The sequence below is a fragment of the Harmonia axyridis genome, chromosome 7 (genome assembly GCF_914767665.1).
Source record: "Harmonia axyridis chromosome 7, icHarAxyr1.1, whole genome shotgun sequence".
NCBI classification, from domain to species: Eukaryota; Metazoa; Arthropoda; class Insecta; order Coleoptera; family Coccinellidae; genus Harmonia; species Harmonia axyridis.
The window spans coordinates 20,814,025-20,836,198 of record NC_059507.1 but is presented as its reverse complement, the minus strand read 5'-3'; the positions used below and the strand labels follow the sequence as shown (position 1 = coordinate 20,836,198).

Here is a 22,174-nt window from a genome sequence, read left to right as displayed (position 1 = left end):
AACAAGGACTTCTGTAAAAAAGTTGTTCTCACTGTGCAGATATTGAAGTTTTTTGCTGACCGAATATTGTAGTCATTAAAATTTCCTCTTTTTTCTAAGAAATCTTTCAGATATCGTGATACAACATCATGCTATATCTTGTAAATTAGGGTTAGATTGGCCTTTTTGATATTTTTTTCCACAGGTAACCAGTTCAATTCATTATGCATGACTACTACAGGTGTGAACTCACTACATCTTAGGATTATTCTCATCAATTTATTCTGTAGAATAAATTGATGTGATGTCTACTTATATCTCCTTGTGTACATGATGTCAGCAGTGCAGAACAATAATTAAAATGGGGCATAATGATTGTATTGAAGACCTGTCTCCTTGTCCTCTCCGACAAAAAGGCAGAAATACGAGCAAAAAATGAATTTTTCTTCCCTAATTTCCTGCACGTATAGTCAATGTGCAGAGAAAAACTCAACTGCGGATCCAATACAACACCCAGATATTTAATCTCTGAGACATAATCTATAATATAATATGAAATTTTTTACAATCTGATTTTGAACCTAAAACCATACATTTTGTTTTGAAAGTAGTCAGTTTCAACCTATTCTTGAGATAAGAATACTAATAAGAAGAATACTATAAATTCGACAATAAGGAAAAATATCGAATTCCAAATATTCAAATTCGGATATTTAATGAGAATCACTCAAATAAATATTCATTCATTATACTAATATACATTCATAATATACTAATAGTATTACTAACTAATATACAATCATAATGATATAGTATAATTGTGGATTTGAAAATACAATCACAATCCGATAACGTATTCTTACCGTGTTCGGGACATGTAAAAATTGGGTATTCTCCCTCTATATTATATTCATAACTCTATGGTCTAAATAATTTTAGTATTGTCATTAACTGTTTTCATATTTTCGAAGTTAAAGAAGGTGAAAATGTCGTGCAACTTATAAATTCAAGAAATATAATGACAGATCTTTCGAATAGTTTGTCAAAAATTGACGAAGGGTCCATCACTAGTAAAAAAGAATTTGCTGTGGCTGTTATAATCAAAATCAAGAAGTATTTTTCATCGTTATGATGCCATCTTATCAGATCTGCCCTTTAACATAGTTAAAGTCTAAAGGTCGCTGTCATTAACATAAAATACCTTTGCTTGGTTATGTCCAAATGCATCTGGTACAGTTGAGGACAAAGAGCAATAATATTTGTTCGCCTTTATAAGAGAACGGTTCTTTCCTGTGATCGTGACCATACGAAACGAGTAAAGATTAAAGAGCGCGAGTTGAGTGAACCTGTGAAAAACTGAAGTAGAGTACCATGGGAATCGTAGAAAATTGCCCAGTTGAGAGTTTTTCACAACGGTTCTTGCAGAGAGATAGATTGCTTGCAATAACTCATTCTTATTACCTACACTTTGAATTCCAACAGAGGATTTTGTGTTGAAATTTTAGCATTATGAGGAATGGCATTGAAACGAAAATCGTAATAATATTTTGAGCATTATTGGTTTAAATCGTTCAAGACGTGAGATCAAGTTGTGGTCGGTGTTTACTAATATAAGTGGGTACTTTTTGTGTTGAAAAAAAACAAATGGGCTTTACATGATTTCCATACTTTTGGAACCCACAACTTTAGGTATATGACGCGGTGTGGCAGAAACGTAGAAGGCTTTTCAAACTAGCATAAAATCATTACTTCTCACATGAAAAACAGTTCAATGGCAGATAGCATTTGAGAATATCAAGTGGGTTTTATAATACATTGCCATGTCCACAGCCTCATAATAATTCAGTTCAGCTTGTGACAGCTTGCATGAAATAGAGAAAATTCAACGAATCTTTAAGCTTACAATATCTCGAGACTATTTCTCCAGAGGAATGTCTTATTTCTGAGTTCCCATTGCTGTACGGCTGTCATCTAGTGTTCTACAACGTGTCTATATTTAATTTTCTCTTGGTTTTGAATTTTAAACCTCTACTTTGTATTTAATGGATTCGGTGCTTATCTATTGATGGCATAAAACAAAGTAATTTTCATAAATACATTGTAAAATTTGTAAAAATTACTTTGTTTCCCATCATCCTCTAGTTTGTGGTTGTAACGAATCTTAACTGTGATAACGGGTTTGCCAACAGAAATAACTCGCTTCAATAACGTTTAGAAATTGTTTTATCGAAATCAGTGCTCATTTGTGAAGAATGGGAGAAATTTAAGAAGTATTTATATATATCAAAAATTGACAACTTTGGGTCTATTCCTTCACAATAATATATATGTATGATATATTTAGTTTATTATTATTAGAATTTATAGACGACATTATTTAGTTTATTCAGGTGGTCATCATTTGTTGTATTGGAGACAAGTTTGAATGTGAATTTTCCTTACACGACATAAAAGTTCCGCTACCAGTACTGAACCGTATTTGGTTCCTAGTTCAAATTTGTCTACAATACGACTAATAGTGAGTCGATTCACTGTATCTTTCCATGATTGATTGGTATAACCTGCTGAACGCAAATAATATAAGAAAGGGCAAAAATAATGCACATTGTTGAAGTTACAACCATTATAAATGTTATAATTTCTATTGGAAAACCCAAGGGAGCAAAAACTTAAACTGATCTGAGGAAAGCCACACCAGGTCGATGGAATCGAAAATCGATCCCCATTAATGAAAATAAAGGACCATGTTCGATTTCAGCGGTATACGAGCAATGAAGCTTTAGGGGTATGTCCTGCATAGAGATGCATTCAAGTCAAACTAGTTTGATTTTACTCACAAACTTGACTTGACTTGAAAATCAAACTCTTATGTGAAAAAGTTTGACTTGACATGCTTTCTGTATCTTGTGGTTTGGCTTGAAATTAAACTTCTTCAAACAGTTTGAAGTTTGAATATAATATTTCACAACGTGTCTGAACCTGTACTCTGCTGCTCCTTATAGTTCATATTGAGAAGGATACGCTTGGCTCGTTTCGTTTTTTTAGAGTGTTTGTTGTGCGTTGTGTCTTAACTTTAACTTTTTCATGTAGCTCTCATGTAGCTCGGAATACGTACCAGAACAAGTTGAGTCTGCTTTTGAAAAATATGAAAACAAATCTGTAGACGAGGTAAAATTAATCAACAAAAAAAAGAAACATCCGTTTTTTTTATGTTGCGGCTGGCGATTCCAAAACAATGAAAATTGGAAAGTGCAGATTATTTAAAATAAAGAACAACGGTATAAAATGCCAATAGTGGAACTCGTTCTTCGATGACATCAATTGGGCCAAAAACAATTGTATGAAGTGGAATTTTCGCGAGATTTTCTGGATCAAGTAGTATTTGTGGTAGTACGAGTAACAACATAAAACGTTGGATCCAAAATTGTCAAAATAGTTTTTCGACGGCAGCTCCTTTATTCATGAAATTAAAAATATTTGGTTTGTTTCATTGTACTTGTTATTTTTATTGCAGGGGGCTCTAGTGCCAGATTCCTTCACAGCATTCACTTAATTTGTAAGAAGTACTGAAGCAAGAACTTCACTTTTCACGGAGAATTTTGAGGTGACAAGTTGGAGTTGTTAAAAAAAAGTTTGAAATAATGTATTATTCTTTTTGATTTGAATTAATGAAATTTAGTAGTTTACCAAACAGTTTGAATTTTTAAACCTGTAACCATTTGACTTGACTTGAATCATTTGTTAGAAAGATTAACTTGGGTTTGATTCAATTTCAAGTCAAACTGGAGTTAATCTCAAACATTCAAGTCAAACTTGTGCAACTCTAGTTCTACATTGATTTTTTTATTCTGAATAGCCGAATTTTCAATCATCGACCATCCTGAAAAACATGTTTACCTAAATCATTGAAACATTCCAGCTGCTACCGGGTGTACCTACTCTTTTCAACGCCATCTCATCTCGAAACGAGGATATAGTCGCCGTAGAAGTTTCGTATCCCACGCTCCAACAACTTCGAACTGGCATCGTCGTCCATGGGAACTTTACACCCCCTGACACAACCAGGTCTATTTGTTTATCTGTCGCCCTCGAAACTGGAAAACACGCAAATCCGGACGCGTGCGTCGATCTGTATCGCGCGGCTAGCTACCCGGACATTAATCCAGGTTTACAATTCTCACGGGAGATATAAACCCAAAAACATACATATTTGTAGACGTTCGCTGCCGTTTTTGAGGGCTCGTTCTGCAGATAGATTGCTTTATCATTGCGTAACAATGTTTTTATTTCTGGAATAGTCGAATGTCGGTTTAAAACGCTAAGGTTCGACTCACTGATGATGAATCTTTCCTCTGACCCAAATTCGATTCTGTCCGTCCAGTCGTATACACGATAAATTTTGAAACGAAAGATCTAGAAACTCGAAATTTTTAAGTTAGTTTCAAATTTTGACCGTTGAGGTGAAGTTCGTTAATGGATAAATAGAAATTTTGTAATTAGGGATTCACGGTTTGGCTTGATATTCAATCAGCTCAAGCTCAAGTAGCTTGAGTTTGAAATCAACTCAAGTTCAAGTCAAGTAGTAGTTTTTCAATGTCAAGTCAAGTACTTAAGAAATAGATACTTGACCTGATATTGAAAAACTACTACTTGACTTGAACTTGAGTTGATTTCAAGTCAAGCTCAAGTTAATTGAGATTGAGCCAAGTAGCTTAAATATCAAGCCAAGCCGTGAATCCGTATTTATAATCGTGTTAATTACAAAACTGAAAATTCGATCGAGATGAAAATTTGCATTTGGATGTAGAATGACGATTTCAAGCTCCGTGGAAAATTTCATGTTGGTCACTGAACCAGAACCATAGATTCTAGAAGAATATCGACAAAAATTACCTAATATTTCTGTAACCACAAAAACGACGTGGTTGGGAATTTGTGTGTTTATTTCAAATCAGAATCATAAAGAATATACCATAATGGGCAAAGATCCAACAATATTTCCGTGATTGCAAATTCGATCGGATTCATATTTTGCTTGTATATATAGAAAATAACCATTTTACGTTTCATGTCGAAGCCATAACCAGAAACAGAAAATTCAAATAGAATATCGAAAAACAAAAACCTGATATTTTAGTGACAACAGATCCGACCGAGTCCAAATTTTGTATGTATATCAAGAATGTTCCAAAAAAAATTTTGAGCTGATCACCTAATCAGAACTATAAAAATTATACCATAGAAAATTTGAGGAGAATGCTGGAATATCTTATATTTTGATTCAAAACTTGGTGAGGAAAGCATTACCAGAACCATAGAAAATTGGAGAAAAATATTGAATATTGTTCGACACAATATTTTTAGGCTCCATTATAGCTACACTAACAAATTGTTCGGAAATACACAGAGTTTTTAAAAAAAGTGTAAATGACCAAACATATGTTTTTTCATTCTTCACTTCAGATTGCTTGGAATGAATGAAACAAAGTTTTCTCGAAATTTCACATGCTTAAAACTCAACGTTTTCGAGATATTTCCATTGTTGAGTTCTTAAATTGGAGTGTATTTGGAAAAAGCTAATTACTCCAAAATTTAAATGTGATTTTGAAAGTATAAACTAGTAAAACAGCGACTGAGACTTTTTGAGAATCATTGAGAATTGTATTGGGCCTTCAAAATGAGACATTGATGACTCATTCAAACGTTGATATCGGACTTATTTCAAATAGTACATCCTACATTTTGGACTGTTCAATCAAAAATGTAGCCTGATAAAGCCAGAGTGTTGCGAAACAATTGTTGCTAACAATTAAATAGTTTAGTGGAAATTACTTTGTTTTATTTTATTCAGTTTGAATGCCCCCGAAACCAGGTGTTGCCAGTATTAAGGCTCCCACAATCCAAAGCAGCATATGCGTATATCCGTACCGCATTTGAGCCTGGATCCTACTAATCTATTCATAGCTTGATCAACAAAATTACATGTGTAGAAATTCAAAGAACCGAATCAAATTTAATCCGGTTAGCAAAAACAGCAACATCAGCTAAACGTTGCCGAATTTTATTGCCACTTGGGGCGGCTTCTGGATAATTTTTCTTTTCAATTCTCCGATCAGAACGTTGATTTCTCAGAATGCAATGCAAAATATAAGAGAAACGATTCATTTCCAACTTGGGCTTCTTAAGAATTATACGAACTTTTATTATTACATACCACATTTCATTATATTGTAATATTTTTTATTTTTTATATCAAATTAACAATTAACTAGCGTGGACGCATTCGAATTCAAAATAATAGTTCATCCCTCTAATCCGATTGTTTTCTCGATAATCTTAAAAACAACAAATAAAATGTCCAATCTTTTTGTGACGTCTAAACTGAGCAGAAAAACCTGAAACCGCAGGGCCCGTTTTAGAGGAGCGGCAAAAAATGGAGCTCTACTTTTTCCGAAAAATAAGGATTCTTGGAAGAATAAATTAAATAATTTTTTTAATTTCAACGAATTTCATAAATGATTGTTTTTATCGAATTCACCAATCTTGAACATCTCTGTACCGATCTCTATTCGATCATCCGGTTGTTTTCTTTAATCATATCAAAGAAATAAAAAACGAACTGTTCGAGCGTTTAATGAAGTCGGAACTCAGCAGAAGAATCTGGAACCTGAATTCAATTAATATATTTCATCATTTATTCCTAAGAATTCAGTTGAGCACGTTTATTATTTATTACATTCCTTGCTTTTTAAATCATCTATTCGATTTACATTTGAATCCATAAAGAATAATCACACTTCAAATACATTTTTTTTCCCAAAAAAACTTTTCATAAAAAATTGTGTAGTTTTCCACACTGAGTCTATGAATACAAATTCTCCAATTAAACCCCCCTCGCTCGTTTGCATAGTACATACCAACAAAACCTGCAAGGGTACCTACTTGTATTTTTGCCGAGGCGGCATAGATGCCGAAGTGGGCCCTGGAGCCCGACTATTCATTATTAATTGATTAATTAGCATTATACAGATTCAGCTTTTGTTAGGGTGTTGAATTGGGTCTCAAAACTAGGGCGGCAGTTTGGCTGGCGACGGCCCTGGAACTATCAATAGATAAAAGATAAGTAGGATCCAGGCTCAGATGAGTTACGAATATTCGCGATTGCCGCGTTGGTTTGTGGGAACCTTGACTGTTACATATCAAGTCACGGAATACTAAAATTTTGCCATCAAACTCGAAATAAGAAGAATTATATTCTATAACAGTTGTGCAAATAAACAATTGCACCCTTGGAGACCACAACTGAGTAAATTAGTATATTTGGTGAATAAGGGCACAAGAGAAGCTCCTTACTTTTACAGATTCACGGCTTGACTTGATATTCAAGCTACTTGGCTTGATATTTACCATAGTTGATATCAATAAGTTGATTTAAGCTACTTGGCTTGAGCTTGACTTAAAATCAACTCAAGTTCAAGTCAAGTAGTAGTTTTTCAATGTCAAGTCAAGTATTTATTGAGTATTCTACTCAACATTGGAAAACTACTACTTAACTTGAGCTTGAGTTGATTTCAAGTCAAGCACAAGTCAAGTAGCTTGAATATCAAGTCAAGTCACTTGAATATCAAGCCAAGCCGTGAATCCCTACTAACTTGACCATATTTATTCATTTTCAGTCCACCTCCTTCTCAAACCTAACATTTCCTCATCCACCTCCGACATTCGTAGTGACCGAAGAGTCTGCGCATCAGACCCAGCCAAACTCCCGAAAATACCCCATAATTCAACCCGTTCCGCGTTTCAGAACGCCTACCAGTTGATTTAGGACGCGGGCACGCCGGCGATAAGCGTTCCAGGAATGCCACAACCGCTAATTTCAAACCGAACAATGTTTTCCTTGATTCAATCTCGATGTAGGACGAAAATTGGGCCATACTCCTGCCTTTGTTTACTCGCACAGCCGACCATACTTTATGCCGTATCTCCGAGCATATTCAGCGTTTTCCTAACCCCCCACCCCGCGCTACGTTGGCAGAATTAAAAAATTGGGAAAGCAACGAGCTTTTGGGAGCTCGAAGCACCAATTGACCACAAATACCCATATACTTTTCTGTGTGTTGTTTCTTCAAGGGCGCAATTGACGCAGGAATGACGGGTGTCCTGAAGTCTCAAACCTAATGTACATAAGTGCATTCCTAATTTTTTGTTTCATTAGTTACCTGTTTGTAGGCGAATAACGTATAACGTATGAGAAGAATCATATAATAAAGACCAATACTAGGTACAGGTTAGCCAAAGGAACATTTGACTCTCCTCAGAACTAAGAGCCGAACAATTTTCGATGATTTAAGGAAACCTCAACTTCTGTTTTGAAGAGTACGAATTTCAATCATGAGTTTGTTCCGAAAAAAACACCCCCATGAAGGTGGAATCAATCCCTAACATTTTTGAATAGAAAAAATAGGTCAGTTTGAAAGTTATTCATGCGATGTTGAACAGACAGTTGAACAGCCCAAATTCAAGAACCTAAGAGTCAAAAAAAAGATCCAAAAATAATTTTCAAGTTCTGTATTGGATCATCTACTGGATTAAATTCTTTCATTTCTATTGCCATATTATGCAATATAGCACATGCCACAATGACCAATCGTACTTCTTATGCCAGAACACGAATCCTTCTCTTCCATACAACAAAGAGACTTTCTATGAAATTTCAGCTTGTACTTGTTTGTTTTTTTGTTAATTCCTAGTTTCTATAGAAACTAGTGATCATGATGCCTATAGGCATCATCTAGAAATAAACATAAAAGTAAGATTATATCCGTATCTTCCCCAACCGTCAGCGTCGGTTCGAGGCAAAACCTTTACCCTTTCCACCAAGTGGATCAACTTCCAGTTGAGTCCGAGCTCAACCTATAGTTTGACGTTTATAATACGAAAACGAATTTTGGTAGTTGACTCTCGGTTAAGCTTCACCGACGGTCAACCATCCATTATAATACCGGCCCTAAGATGACCGGATTACTAGTAGTAGTAATAATAGCTAAATTATCTCTCAAGTAACCCATACAACAACATCCCAATATGGTCTTTTTTTTATTCCAGATTTAATTATTATATATGTCATCAACTTTTGGTGAAGAGGAAGGATGGAAAAGATTTTGTTTGGATCAATATATTCAATATAAATATGTCAGCTTATTCTGTGAACAAATACATAAACCAATCACAACACATATACGAGAAGACAGAGTTTTTGCTGAGGTTTTTATCTTTACTCTGGTATCATACGTTTCCTCTGCTAATACTGAGATTTTATCTACACATGCTTTATTGTTTGAAGTTCATAATTTTTTGTATTACTCTATCTCGAAAGAATCTTTTTATATATTGGTTTAGTAAAATTCGTCATGTTCAAACCGGCATATTCTGAAACGTACCACCTCAGCATCTCCGCACATACATAAATAACCCCTTTCTCCCTAACATTCCGCCTTACGCGTTCGACCTTCTGGCTAATATAATCAATGTTGCTGTTCCGGGTGCGCTCGGAATTAATTTCCGATCCGGACTGAGACACGTTATAACGCGTACTGCGTGTGATTATCGGCTCAGTCTAATGGAATGGCCAAGCAGAAGGTTAATTACCCGAAGTTGGGATCGCAAACGTGGAACTCCGAACGCGAGCCATCCGAGTTAATTATTATATTTGATGAGATGCACGATTTATCACATTATATTACGGTTTCATATCTGAAGGGGGGCTTAACGCAATAATCTATAATGGGGTTATTTTCCTGCGGTCCGTTATTTCATTTGTGCACGATTGATTTAGAGGATGTACGATGTTAAGAAGAAGAAAAAGAATAAGTATATTTCATTTTGTGATGATTCTCCACCAAGTAACGCTACGGAGATGTCGAGGTGTACAAGGCAGGGATCACTGGATAGCCCTACTTTTGATTTTCCAATAAAGGCGCACCGAATAGATTGGCTGAAATTTCCTCGAAATTTTATTGCACTGTCAGATTATTTAAAAATGAAGATGATTTCGAGCTTTTTTTCGTGGTTTATCAGTTGTTTCGTCCTCAACTATAGTAGGGACCACTCTATTAATTGAAACATTGGTAGTTCTGGAGCCACAGTGGCGAAAAGAATTGTTATTTATTAGATAGAAATTTTGAGTTCGACATTTATTGTATGAACACGATTTACTTACCCACAATGTTAAGTGTCTTGGATTTCCTCAGGTTTGTCGAATCTGAAACACAAATAAAATTTGATAAGAAAATTGTCTTATTTCTTGAGTCAGAGTTTGTGCAGGTATAGTTAGTATATCCAAAGAGACTTGGAGGAAGCCAGAATGTTGCAATTATACAAGGGTAGTCTAAGTTATCAGAAATTTCCTTGGAGCCAGGGAAATTATTGCCGGACAATACTCTCAAATAAAGCACAGTATTTAGCAAATCGTCTTTGAAGTAAGAATGTTTCGATTTGGTATTTCCTATTGGCTGAATAGTCCACGCTCCACTTCGGAGGCGTTTTGATTATAGTCATTGGCTGCATTTATCACTTTTTAATTACATTCTAATATTTCGCATGGATCAGTCAGGTCTATAAGGGTATGAATACTATTTATGAAATGACCATTTTTACTCAGTTTTAGTTCGTTCAATGATTTAGACTATGACTTTTGGGAAAATTTTATGGCTCATATAAAAAAAGATGAATATTTTGCAATAAAATGTTTTCCTCCAATTACTTTTAAAGTCTATAATGATACGCCGAGTTATGAAGAAAATGATTTTGCATCCTAAAGACCATCATACCAAAAAAGCAGCTACGTAGCCAGATCGAAAAATCAATCAAGTATTTTATAGTAAATAGAAATATTTCACCATATCCCGCCATCAGTCCGGATAGTTATATTAATAGATTACCTGTATCTTTGCATATTTATTCTTATTCTGAATACTAAAATTCAAGAATCATCGAAAAACCGACGGAAAAACTTGGAAATACCAAAATTTCTGATGGAGTAGTGTATGACTTTCGGAAAACATAAAAAGACACTATAAGTCGATATTTGGATAACGAAATTCGACATTCCATAAAATGTCATTATTCGTAATTGAAAATTTAATTTGTTTTGAAAAAAATGAAGTTTTCTGTGAATGGAAAACTTATATACGAGAGTTGACTACTATATAGCATTCAAATCCTCCGAAAGCAGAAGAAACCTTGTGGTCACTCCTGAAATGAAAAAAATTATGGTTCAGAATACAAAATTTCCGCTCTCAAATTTCAGACCATTCTGAACAACTTTGGTTTCATGTCAGCTTGTTGGTCTGCGTGTCTTTGTAATGTGGCAGCTTCTCATAAAGCTCCACATAGCAACAATAAACACGGCACTCGGTGGCCTAGAGTTTAAGAGTGTAGACTCACTCACCGAGATGTGACAAGGTTCCGGGTTCGAGTCCCGGCGGCTCCCGATAATAATAAATTCCCCAAGCGTCTGTAACACGGCACACACAAATATACCAATGTCACACTGATGAGTCCGGTGTGTGTGTGCCAGGGACGAAACGCATAAGTAGGCATATGTGAAATCCGACAGTAACATCTTCAACTTATACGATTATCCGAGTTTGTGTTGTAAATGGCCCCAAATAAATTTCAGCTTTTAAGGATGGGCGTTAGTCATGATCAGACTTGAAATTTCAGGCGTTAATGATTTGTTTTTATACAAAAGATGAATTCAGGTTGATTGTTTAATAATGATACAATTTGGTATGCGAGCTGTGTACCTGGTAAATTGGAATTTCTCGGAAGATAATAGCCTTATTCAGAAGCCAAGAACAAGGAAACATAGTGTCACACACATTGGTTGGTAATTTTCAGTTATTGTGTAACTGTTTAAAGTTAAAGAAAAGCCTCAAGTTCGGAGATGTGAAGATTATTACCCCCATAGTGACTTTGCAAACGACTCAGACAACTAGCTTTACGAATATCTTTTGTTATTGGTGTTAAATAGTTTGAAGAAGAAGGTGAACTTATTACTATGCGTACATTCGAGTCTATGATTCCAGATCAAGGGAAAACATTTTCCATAAACAACCAATCCTTCGATGGAATAATAATACCCAGCATAATATTAATCTATCTCATTCCAGTTGATTCAAATTCAGAATAAGCCTTCGTGTGACATTCAAAGCGGTATAAATCACTTAAAATATCATTCAGCAATCCCAAACTCAGACATAACTCTTATTACTCCCTCTGTATTATCCCTAAGTCTCTGGTTAGTGAGCCTAGATGCGTTTCCCTTGTTGTTTATCTAAGGGGATCTAATAATAAACCCAAGGCACCCCTATATCTTCCAACGGCGGCGTATTGCAGTCAAAACCGCTATATGGACGTATCACGTCGTCTGGAAAATTTTCAATTCGCCTCATCTGCCATCAATCCGGGTAATTTGTCTTCAGAGGATGAAATGGATGCTGACTAAAGATACAAGAATGAATATTTCATGGGTACATTAATCATCTCTGATTAATCGGATTTCAGAAGGAGCCGAAAAAATATTGTCTTCATTTTATCAGCCAGGGGCCATTAAAATGTTGAACAGAGTTATGGATGTTTTATAGATAATGGAAAAAAAATGTGAATGGTCACAGTCAATTCCAAACAGTTTGTAGATGTGTCTGCAAAGATTGATGTCTATGAGAACATCATAAATTCTGTATATTTTTTTTTGATAATACATATATTATTTATCTGAAACGCATACCTATTCATTAATGACAGAAATTATTAGACTGGGTGAATTTTTTATGTAGAATCAGTCAAAAATGTTTTCAGTAAAAATTGAAATGAAGGTCTACATATTTCGCCCTAGTGGAGAGAGGGACGGAAAACAACTTCAGAATTTCAAATGTTATTTTATAATAACAGATTCGTACTTAACAGCAAAGAAAACAGAAGTTTTCTAGAATCGAATCTAAAGTTTCCGTTTGAACGACTGAAAGGTATCTGTTCCATGAATCATTCACATGAAATTTCCTGTTGAAATGTTTGTTTGCAATACATGTACTTCCGTTGTTCATTTGGAAAAGGCGAAATTATTTTTGTTTTGGTATTCTGGTTCAAAATATCCATTAATTAAAAAGGATTGAAAGAACGACTACTTAAAGTTCTTTCAGACGGAAAATTCATATTAGAATACAGCGCCATTTGTGACAAGAATATTTCGATTTAGTTTTTCCTATTGGCTGAATAGTCCAGGCTCCACTTCGGAGGCATTATTGGTTATACTCATTGGCTGCATTTATCACTTCTTAATTACTTTCTAATGTTTCGCATGGATCAGTGAGGTCTATAAGGGTATCAATACTATTGATGAAATGAACATTTTTACTCAGTTTTAGTTCATTTAATGATTTCCTGTTGAACTGTTTGTTCTCAGTACATGTACTGCCGTTGATCATTTGGAAATGGCGAAATTATTTGTTCTTGGTATTCTGGTTCAATATACCCATTAATTGAAAAGGATTAATGGAACGAATACTACAAGTTCTTTCCGACGGAAAATTCATATTAGAATACAGCGCCATTTGTGACGAATCGTGAAAATTGTTCGTACGAAGCTTTTGTTTTTTGCGTGAATCTATAGAATAATAATTTTGAGCTGCGTCAATATAACCTTATCGAGAATGCATCAATTGTTCATACAATTGATTAGTCTACTATAAAGAAAAATGATTACTGCAAGCACTGAGGATATACAGGGCGACTTCAAAAATATCAAGTTCTTTGGTGCTTTCCAAGAAATTGAACGGTGAAATTTAATCATTTTCAGATCTTTATCGGGATATCAATATCAATTGTGATTGATGATGTTCACATCCCCTGAATTAAGCTGACATATCTATTCTGTATATATCGCTTATCAAACTGCATATATCTAGATGCCTGAGATTCCGGAATAACAATTCGATAGATCACGGCGTTCACGGTGGAAGTTAACTCGGCAGATTGGTAAATGAAATATACAGGTGGTCACAAAAGGTATTCGGTCACTTGATGCACACTCATCATACATCATACATAGGCGTACAACTTTGCTTTAACCGTTTTTTTACAAAATTCGGGACTTTATTATAAACTTCCGGTTATGCATTTAAGACCGGAAATGTTGGTCAGCCGTGCCGTGTGCCATTGATCGAAACAAGTAATAGTCCGTGGGAGCAACGTTTGGAGAATACGGCGGGTGGGGTAAGACTTTCCATTTCAAAGTTTCCAAATATGTCTTATTGCGGCCGTTTGTCTTTCAATGCTCGGCTCAAACGCATTAATTGCGTTTGATAATGATCGTCTGTGATGGTTTCAGTCGGTTTCACCAATTCCGAGCTGGTCCACCAAATACTGATGATGACCTTGGTACCGTGAATATTCGGTTTGGCCGTCGACGTGTAAGCATTACCGGAACATCCCCCTGATTTTTTGCGCTTAGGAATAACGTAATGAAGCCATGTTTCCTCTCCACTCATGATGCGATGCATAAATCCCTGGTATTCGACGTCAAAATCACATTTCTTGAAGCGTTGAAACCACTATCGGCACATTTTTTTACTAAAAGCGGCCTCACCATGGGTATTTAAGAGCTTTCGATGAGCCAGAAACTTTTAAACCTCCCGCAAATGACGGGAATTTGGCTCAAAGGCTGACATGTTCATTTGAGAATAACTTTTTGATGTAGACACAAAACGACTAACATTTCGATGGCGTTTTGTTTACAAATACGATCTATTTATCTCGACTATCACTTACTACTTAAGCCATCTATTGCAAAACGGCGGAAGCAAAGTTGTACACCTAATACGAGTATATTCGAAAAAGCTTGTGTACAATGGTGATTTGAAATTTTAGAAAAGTTAATTTTAACACCCCAGATATCTAAACGGTTGAATTCAGATCGCTGAGTAAATGAGAGTATTTGATGATCATCACGAGTTCTACATCATATTAAAATTCGGGCAAAGTCAGCGAAAGCCAATTTCCCTCGCAATTCCCCTTTGTTGCGGGGAGTGGTCCTTTCCACTCCAAATGCAATAAAATAATCCAAGAGATGGTACGAATTGATGGATATACAAATCGGACCCCGAAAAACCATTCTGTCATAAATCATCGCACGCATTTCAAAATTCATTTATGCGAAAATTGGCACAGAAACACGTCGGCGATAATGTCCGCTGACCGTTCGAAGTTGAGGCAAAAGCCATTTCTGTATCAATCGTATGATAATGTGACAGCGTTTTCCGACGTTGTTTATCGAACGACATTAGTCGAAGGGACATGATTTAATAATGCAGTAATGCGATCAGCGTAACTGTCCCTTTCCCTAACAATTTTCGGCGTTTCTGTCCTTTCTCGTTATCCTTAAAACATGTCAGAGTCTTGGAATTCTTGATTCTGGGGTTGATCGGGAGGATTGGGAATAGATATTGATCCGTTGGGTCCTTTCCTGATTGGAAAAACTGCAGATTTCACATTATGATTTATTTTTTAGGAGGAATCTATAAGTTGAGGGTTGAGAACAGAAAAACGCGCTGTCATCAGGGCTCTTTTTGAAGGTCTCTAGTAAACATTGGTAACTAGCCTTTGTGTCATTTGGTTGCCATCGATGTACCTTGATGCTGGCTGGAGTAGAATATTTTCTGTCAATCTGGATCCAAGTATCTCATAGGGATTCAAGGCTTGAGTTGAGATTCAAGGTACATGACTTGATATGAGCTCAAGTTCAAGTCAAGTAATAGCTTCTCAATGTCAAGGAAGTCAAGTACTTGATGAATAAATACTTGACTTGACATTGAGAAACTACTACTTGACTTGAACTTGAGTTGATTTCATGTCAAGTCCAAGTCAAATAGCTTGAATATCAAGTCAGTATTTTAGCAGATTCTTCCGAGAGGTTCGAGTCTCCTCTGAAATCGTTCAATTATTTGTGATTGAAACACTGCAGAGTTGTTGAATCTGCTTTAAATTCGCTGCCGTCGTCCGATTGAATTATTAAAACTTCATCAGACGATGTTTCTTTTTCTTCTTCTGGAAGTTCAGGATGACTGTTGAAGGATGGAATGAGTATTTTTTCCAAATGTGTTACATGTCTCCTTGCAGAATATAGATCAGGGTATGTCCATTTATGACTGTTTATTATATCAATGTCTTCAATATAAGCTAGACAAAAGTAGCAATTTTCATTATGGTTTTGCGATTCTCTCTTATAGTACACCAAATGTACTACTTTACAAATATACACTGTCACGTCATATGTTCAACACTTATTTTATAAACGCAATGTGGAGTTCAAGATTATCCTGATATCCAAAATAAATGCCAAAATAGGCAAGATAAGCTTTTTAAGAATGTGAAAAATAGTTGTTTTGCTTTCTTGTAAGGTTCATTCTCCATATACATAACAAAAAGCTTGGCATCATTTATTGAAGCAACTAAATCAGCTGGTGGATGTGATTGTTCTAGTTTAGTGCTTCCATACTATATTATCAAACAAATTACTCATAAAGGTAGGACAACTATTTTATAAGAAAAAATCAAAAGTAAACTTAATTGAGTACGATCAAGAAACGATGTTCCTGACTTAGTGGGAGTTGAGCAGGTATGGGAGGGAACGGTTGAAATAAATTCCAAGAATAAAATAAGGAATTTAGAGCAGATAATTGACCATTGTTAAGTGTAAGAAAGTTGATTAAGGCATAATTTCAGATAATTTTCTGCGTCAGATCAAATTTTGATTACTAAATTTGTATTTTGGCCGTTAAATATATATTTATTTCTTTATTTTTGGCTAGTATCAAAACTAACATCAATTAATATCAATTTGGAAATAGTATAACTGAAGATTCTGTAGTTACCCAAAACGTTATTTGACCGCTATGCAGAACATAAGCGAGTCTATCATTGAAAACGATCAACCAGAAACTACCCGACTGAAAACCATCCAATATTTTTTTTTGGATTGGGAATCATCTTTTCATGCCACACTTGAGCTATCTTTCATCACTCGACGAAAGAAACGCTCTTTCAACAGAAAGGTACGCTTTTACCTGGCAGAAGCAGAAATCGAGAGTTACACACAAGTAAATCACCTGTTATCCTCAATCTCACCACGAACAAAAGTCCATCATTTCCAGGTAAAACAGCCGAGAGTTTCAAGTTGGCTTCTTTCAACGAATAATTTATTGCAAATTCCAACCAGTCTTGCTACAGAAAAGGCAATGAGAACGGAGTAAAACAATGTGGAAAGTTCTAGTTTCATTGAAAAGTAAAAGTGGTTGAAATAATGCGAGATTCTCGGAGAAAACGTATACTTACGTGTGTAATAGTTCCACGCATCAGAATTCTTTTCATCGTGTTCAGTATCGCCTTATAAAGCCCAAGATAAAAACTCAATATAAGCATCGTGATGATACTGTTTTAACATTTCAACACAACATTGAGTTCGATGTTTATAATTATTGTTTTTTTATAGTTTCACTTTTTTTTTAGATAAGGTGCACATTATAGTAGTTTTTTCTATTAGGAGTGAATGTTTGATTTTTTTTTGGCAAGCCTATATTATACAGTCAGTCGAACTACAAAAGTGCTTTTCTCCTAATAGAATGCATCATTTCTTCCGCAAAGGGCATTTTTTAACGATTTAATTCGGACAATAATATCATACAAACAATTTCAACTGTTAAAGTTGTGAATAAATGAGGAAACATTGATTTTCTGAAAGCAGCTTTCAATATACAGTGATTCAAACATAATGTATATGATTTCAACTTCGTAGACAAATATACAGGGTGTTTCCTAAACATGCGGCAAAAATTCAGGGGGTTGTTCCTTGGACTATTTTAAGCATGTTTTGTCCTTGGATGATTTTTGAAAAACCTCTTTGTTTCGAAGATACAGGGCGAACAACATTTTTCATATTTTTAAAATTAATAATAGTTTAAATAAAAATGCGTACCGCACTGTGATTACTAAGTAGGTACAATTTATTTTTAAATTTGTTTAACAACATTCCAATTACTAAAAACGGCCAGTTTTTTGACTAAAAATTGATAAGTGCAGATGGTAAAGGAATACAGATTAAACACGGTTTTCATCTGAATTCGTTTTGTGATGTATTAGCAATTAACATTTTATCTTTGACTATTATGAATCGCTATACAAACACCGAGATGACTGACATGCATTTCATTTATGGACTTGCTGATGGAAATTCATTAAAAGCTAGGAGGTTGTACATTGAACGATTTCCTGGACGTAATATTCCTGACAGAAAATTGTTTCAAAATATTCATCAACGTCTGCATGAAACAGGCGCATTGAAAAAAATGGGGGGACCAGGAAAACCAAACACAGTAAGAACGGTGGAACTGGAAGAGAATGTGCTGGACATGATCGAAGAAGACCTTCGATCTCTTCTACTTCTACTTCTACTCGAAAAATTTCCAATACTTTGAATGTGAGTAATAAGACTGTTTGGAAAATTCTTAAAGACAATTTGTTATACCCATACCATATGCAAAGCGTTCAGGCACTAATTCCTACTGATTTTCCCCCACGTATTGCATTTTGTCAATGGCTTTTAACCACATTAGTTCAAATTCCTCAATTACTGACGCTGATTCTTTTTATCGATGAAGCGAATTTCTCAAGAAATGCAATAAGAAATTTTCATAACAACCATGTATGGGCCGACGAAAATCCACATGAGGTAATTGAAGATCGTTTTCAACATCAGTTCTCATTGAATGTTTGGGTTGGTATTGTGGGTGACTGCCTAATAGGGCCGATATTTTTACCAGAAAGACTTACCGGGGACGTGTATCGCAACTTTTTAGAACAAACGTTACCTCTGTTTTTGGAGGATGTACCATTGGCAATAAGACATGCAATGTGGTTTATGCACGATGGTGCACCAGCGCATTTTAGTTAGGAAGACTTGCGAAATCGGATCATTGCTGGGTGTAACTTAATAAGAAATGATCCTGGTGTTTTTGAAAGGGTTCGGCAGTCAATGAGGAGAAAATTGGATGCTTGTATGCTGGCTAGAGGTGGTCATTTTCAACAGTTTTTGTAGGTTGAGTTGAATTTTCATGTAATTTTTCATAATAAAATGTTATTATCTGAAATTTTGTTTCCCCTATATCTTCGAAACAAATAGGTTTTTCAAAAATCATCAAGGGACAAAATATTCTTAGAATAGTCCAAGGAACAACCCCCTGAATATTTGCCGCATGTTTAGGAAACACCCTGTATAATGATAGTATGCAATCATCACATTTTTAGATCGGTAGGTGGTTATTTTTTCTTGGATTGAATCCATGAAACATTTGTAAGCGTTTTCTATGAATCCTTTGAATTATTCGGCAAAAAATTCAAGAAGCATCTACAATTTTGGTAGTGCTCCGCACATCTGAACTTTATCATCGTTAGAAAAATTGGTTGACGTGAAATTAATCATAATAGCATAATAATTACAATAGCATAATCCTGAGTAGCTCAGTTGGTGGAGCATTGGACTAGTGATTCAGAGGTTGCGGGTTCGAGTCCCGCCGGAGGAGGTACCTTTTCTGGAATTAAAAATTTATCATCATTGATCATTTCAAAATTAAGACCGAAATGAGTGATTGTTATGTGGCTTTTGTCACAAAGATAAATAAATCGATTGTCAAGGAAACGAATACTATGTGCATCTCGTAGTAAAAGTACATTTCTGAAGTCCACCGTTTGTTGGCTTTGACCTAACGCCTTGACCAACAATTTATAAAATCGTCTAAAAAAGTATCGCTTCAACTACTTGATACACAATTGTGCCATTGATGAAAATTGTTGTAACAGTTCGAAAGCACAACTGAAATTTACTTCTCTTGATCAATTTCTGCGCTAGCAACATGATGAATTCACGTCAATAGAGTCTAGAAATAAGTCCCTTCTACACATAACAAACAATTCGTATTCTACTGAATAAAATAATATCCATCTTGTTACCATCAATTCAATCTTCCAAGGTCTAAGTTTTTCTTTTCACACTTATGACATCTGCCTCAAGAAGTTAAAGCAACTGAAGCACTAATACCTGAATTGAATCCTCGATTCAATCTGACATATCTCGAAATGGAAACCAGGACGATACTACCGAAAATTATTTCCCTTCTCTTCCTTGTATCAATCAAGCAAAACCACAAGATCGAAAACGAACATGTACCCCAGAAACCTATCCATCAAACAAACCCTCGTATCTTCCTTTATCTCAGCAATAAAAGCAATGAAGACCCAACGTCTACACTCCTCAGGCATTACTTCACTTTGTTGATGCGGCAACCTCGATTTATGCCAGACTAAGACTGTCGTTACGTTTCACAATCATCCTGTAGGGGGAACCGTGTAATGATGTCCCTTTCACGAATGCCCGAACGACTCGATAGAATACGTCGTTAGATTCGTCTTATTACCTCATCTTTTTCAACGTTTCTTCTCGGCAAACGGCCGAACTCTAAAATCTATGGAGCATTGAGATCAGGGTTGTCGATATCGAGGAGAATGAGTTGAGGGATGTCGACAAGTCGATTTGAAGCTGTTACGACTACTGTAAAGTATCGATCGGAATGGTTGGACTGATTTTAGAGGTGTGTCTCATTGGTCTTTGGATGGGGTTCAATTCGTATCGTCCGAAAAAAGGTGAATAGGGAAAAGACCAAAAAAAGTTGGTGGACAATGTCATTTGAATTAATTTCCAAAAATTCTGTGGACAAGATTGTGGCTGTTTCAGTAAATCAGTAAAGGCAGCAAGTTGTGATTTATGGGGATATAACGCACACTATATATAGAGTTGTCAATAAAACCTCTTGATATGGTATATAGGTATCAATGCTAGGAGGAATGGATAAGGATTCACATCAATTGAATAAATATAGAATGATGCGATTATTTGAACATTTCACTTTCCAACATATCTTTGATTGAAGGGATGTATATGTAGGTGTGTGCTTCGCCATCCCGACTGTGAGTTGTCTCTGGCAACCTTCATCATTCGGACAATATAGCAATTCAAATTCAAATTTATTCATTCAAAGCATTACACCAGAGAACGTTTTGAATTTTCACAGTTCAACTAGAAATACCGACTATATTATCCGAATATCGAAGAGTGGATTCTGGGAATGACATTCAACTTTTCTACCCAGTATCCACTCGTTGATATTCTGGATCTGGTAAGCCTGTCTGATGTCTTCGCTTCTTGCCCTGTCTCGTTATGTTCTCCGGCTATTCTTCGAATGATTCTCATATCTATAGCTTCATTAATTTGCTGTGTTCTTGATGCATATGCCAGTATAGACCTCAATGCAGTCTTGTAAATCCATTCCTTTGCTTCTGTTCTCAGATATTTGTTGTTAAATACTGTGTTATTCAGTTGTTCGGCTGTTCTTACTGCTTTGATAGCTTGCACTCTTACTTCAAATTTTAAGTCGCCCAAGCTCGAAATTTCTATGTTCAAGTAACGGAACTTCATCTCCTGGTGTATTCTCCTGTCATCAACTGCCAATTTACATCTCTGGGGTGTTTTTGATGTAGTCATGTCTTAGGGCCAGTTGCACCATTTGCCTAAACATTGATTAAAAATTTAAACGTTGATTACTCTATAATTTCTCAAGAAAAATCAGAAATTAATCAATGTTTAAATTTCAATCAATGTTTAGGCAAATGATGCAACTGGCCCTTAGACTCTGATATTCCAATGTTTTTGCGACCGTGTAAAATGCTTAGAGGAGCCTTTGCAGATCATTTCATTTTCCACCACCAAGACTGCATCATCATTATAGCATAAAATTTTCACCTCTCTACTTCTCATTGGAAAGCCTTTGGCTTGCATATTTTCCTAAGGATCTCATCTGTAATAATGAATCGAAACAAAATCGATCCATTTTTGAAGCGGTTGGTGACTGGTTATGAAAAGTGGATCATTTAAGACAACATCAAACGAAAGCGGTATTGGTGGAAACGCGGTTCGTCGGCTGAAACGATGGCGAAGCTGGGATTGACGACTAGGAAGGTTTTGCTGTATGTTACTATGAGCTGCTCCCCTATGGCACAACTGTCAACTCAAAACTGTACTGTCAATAAT

General features: G+C 35.6%; 1 protein-coding gene across 5 annotated transcripts in view; it reads right to left on the bottom strand.

Moving 5' to 3' along the window:
- LOC123683889 (leucine-rich repeat-containing protein 24-like) overlaps positions 1 to 22,174 on the bottom strand; it is a 191,281-nt gene that overhangs the window by 153,597 nt on the left and 15,510 nt on the right. For all 5 annotated transcript variants that reach the window (XM_045622883.1, XM_045622887.1, XM_045622889.1 and 2 more), the window contains exon 2: positions 10,199 to 10,240. The gene's annotated coding sequence lies outside the window, so the exon portion shown is untranslated. The remainder of the gene's footprint in view (positions 1 to 10,198; positions 10,241 to 22,174) is intronic.